Consider the following 3,686-nt stretch of genomic DNA (forward strand, 5'->3'; position numbering starts at 1 on the left):
TGATGTAAGTTATAGATACAGTTTGTGCATGATATAAATTATGGATATAGTTTTACTTTTTCCTTAATGACTACCCAGTTTTCTCAGTACCTTTTATTAAAAAGGTACATCTTTGAAACAGTGATTTGAAATGTTACCTTTATAGTATTCCATATGTATGTGGTTCTGTTTCTGGACTTTTAATTCTAATTTACTGTCTATTACACAATAAACCAATAGTATACTACTTAATTATAGATACTTTGAATTATGTTTTAATTTCTCAAAGAGCTAGCCTCCTCTCATAGTTTTTTCTTTTCAATGTTTTTCTGGTTATTCTTGCATTTTTGATTGTACGTGAATTTTAGTATCAACATGTCTACCTTGGTAAAGAAGCTTTTTGGTATTTTTTGAGGATTGTATCAAATTTACAATTTAATTTAGGGAGAAATGATACCTTATGATGTTGGATCATTTTATATAAGAAAAAGGAATGCATTTTTGTTTGTTCACAACTACTTGTCGGTCTTTCAGAAAATTTTAAATTTTTCCCTTGTATGGGTTCTGTATATTTAAGTTTATTCCTAAGTATTTTTATCTTTTTAATTGTGATTGTAAAACCAGACTTTTCTCCTGCTTGTTATTGGCTTAATATATGAAGGTCATTAATTTTAATTTCTGTTTTTCTGTTTTTTTTCATTTTGTTTTGTTTGTTTGTTTGTTTGTTTTAAGAGATGGAGTCTCACTCTGTTGCCCAGGCTGGGGCAGTTGTGTGATCATAGCTAACTGCAGCCTTGAGTTCCTGGGGTCAAGAGATCCTCCTGCCTCAGCCTCTGGAGTAGCTGGGTCTACCAGCGTGCACCATCACACTCAGCGAAAGGCCATTAATTTCTGTATGTTATAAAGTTTATATTCCTCCAACTTCCTGAATTCTCTTATTGTTTGAGTTGGTTTATGATTCTCCAGACTTTTCCAGATCGATTCTTATATCTTCTACAAGTTGTAGTTTGCCAATTCTGGTGCTTTTCCTTGCTGTCTCTTGTTTAATTTAATGCAATTACCAGCACATTCAGTAGAATGCTGAATTTAGTATGAACATTCTTGCCTTGTTCCTGATCTAAGTGTAAATAACTTTAACATTTCCTTATTAAGTAAGATGTGGTTAAGGATATAGCAATTCCTATTTTCTTGAATATTTTCATCTGTGTTAGTATCAAATTTTGTCAAAATCTTTTTCAGCACCTATAGAAATAATCACAATTTTTCTCTTTAGGTCTTTCAGGAAGCTGTATTATGTTAATGGATGTCCTAACATTGCTCTACCTTGCATTTTGGAGTAGATACCAATTGGTTATTGTTATTTTCCTAAGAAGTGGTATTCTGTTTGCCAATAGTTTATTTGATATTTTTGTATTGATATTTATAAATTACATTTGTCTGAATTTTTGTTGTTATGTATGTGATCTCTTAATCTTGTTTAATTCTTAATGTTTTACTTGATTCATGAAAACACTGAAACTTTCCCCTTCATTGTCAATGCTCTGGAACAGTTTATAGAGCACTGGGACAATAAGGTTTTGAAGGCTTGTAGAATTCCCCTGTGGAACACCCTGGGGTCAGTGCTTCTTTTACAATATAGTTCCTTAATATCCTTCTCTTTGTCTTTCAGTAAATTGATTTATCTACTTCTACTTGGGTTAATTTTGCTAAACTTTGTTTCTCAGTGACATTTCATCCACGTTTTTGAAATTATTTTGTAATTTTGTAATTTCTCATTTTTGTATATGTGTGCTTCCTCTCTTTTTCTAAATTAAGATAACTAGTGTTTATTAAAAATAAAAGACTATATTTATTTTGACTTACTAATTAGGTATATTATTTTTTCTTTTGTAACCCATTAATTTCTGCATTTATCTTTATTATTTGTCTTATGCTTTCTTTCTGCTTATGTTTTATTGTTGTTGTCTCTTGAATTGAGAATTTGTTTCAATTTTTTCAATTTTTAAAATGAGAATGTTTATTATAAACTCCCTGATCACTGCTTTTCATGCATCAGAGATTCTGATGTACATGCTTTCATTAAATTTGTTTTAGGAATTCTTTTATTTTAGTCTTTATTTCCCCTTTCCTCTAAGAATTAAACTTTCTATGTAGGAGGGACTTTGACTTTGTTAATGATTTTGAGTTTTATGGCATTGTGATCAAACAGCATGCTTGTAATATTTCTACTTTACCAAACTTACTAATGTTTTATTTGTAACCAAATATACAATCAATTTTTTAAAGAATTTTCTCTATGCTCTTGGGAATAAGAAGTCTTGGCTATCACCAAGATGTGAAGTTCCACATCTGTTTATGAGTTGCCATGTAGATTATGCCATTTATGTCTTCTACACATCACAACAGAAAGATTAGAGAAGCAAGAACAAATCAACCCCAAATTTAGCAGAAGACAAGAAATAACAAAAGTCAGAGCTGAACTGGAGGAAAATCAAGACCAAAAAAAAAATTCAAAAGATCAACAAATCCAGGAGTTATTTTTTTTTTAAATTAATAAGATAGGCCATCAGCTAGACTAATAAAAAATAAAAGAGCGAAGATCCAAATAAACAATTAGAAATGATGAAGGGGATGTTACCATTGACCCCAAAGAAATAAAAAATAACCATTGGAAACTACTACAAACACCTCTATGCACACAAACTAGAAAACTTACAAGAGATGAGTAAATTCCTGGACACATACATGCTCCCAAGACTAACTGAACCAGGAAGAAATTAATTCCATGAACAGACCAATAACAACCTCTGAAATGAATCAGTAATAAATAGCCTACAAATGAAAAAAAAGCCCTGAACCAGATGGATTCATAGCCAAATTCTACCAGATGTACAAAGATGAGCTGGTACCATTCCTACTGAAACTATTCCAAAAAATTGAGGAGAAGGGACTCTGTCCCAACTCATTCTATGAGGTCAGCATGATCCTGATATCAAAACCTGGTAGAGATACAAAAAAAAAAAAAGAAAAGAAACTTCAGGCCAATATCCTTGGTGAACATTAATGCAAAAATCTTCAACAAAATACTTGCAAACAGAATCTAGCAGCACATCAAAAAGCTAATCCACCACAATCAAGTAGGCATCATTCCTGGGATGTAAAGTTTGTTAAACATATGCAAATCAATAATGTGATTCATCATATAAACAGAACTAAAGACAAAAAACACATGATTATCTGGATAGATGTGTAAAAGACTTTTGATAAAATTCAACATCCCTTCATGTTAAAAACTCTCAATAAACTAGATGCTGAAGGAACATAATATGACAAGTAATAAGAGCCATCTATGACAAACCCACAGCCAACATCATACTGAATGGGCATAAGCTGGAAGCATTCCCCACAAAAACCAGCACAAGACAAGGATGCCCTCTCTCACTACCCCTGTTCAACACTGTATTGGAAATTCTGACCAGGGAAATCATGCATAAGAAAGAAAGAAAGGGAATCCAAATAGGAAGAGACGAAGTCAAACTATCCCTGTCTGCAGATAACAGATTAACATGATTCTATATCAAGAAAAACCCCATAGTCTTGGCCCAAAGCTCCTTCAGCTGATAAACAACTTTAGCAAAGTTGCAGGATACAAAATCAATGGACAAAAATAACTAACATTTCCATACACCAACAAAGCCAAGACAACA

The sequence above is a fragment of the Mandrillus leucophaeus genome, unplaced genomic scaffold (genome assembly GCF_000951045.1).
Source record: "Mandrillus leucophaeus isolate KB7577 unplaced genomic scaffold, Mleu.le_1.0 Scaffold556, whole genome shotgun sequence".
Classification (NCBI taxonomy): domain Eukaryota; kingdom Metazoa; phylum Chordata; class Mammalia; order Primates; family Cercopithecidae; genus Mandrillus; species Mandrillus leucophaeus.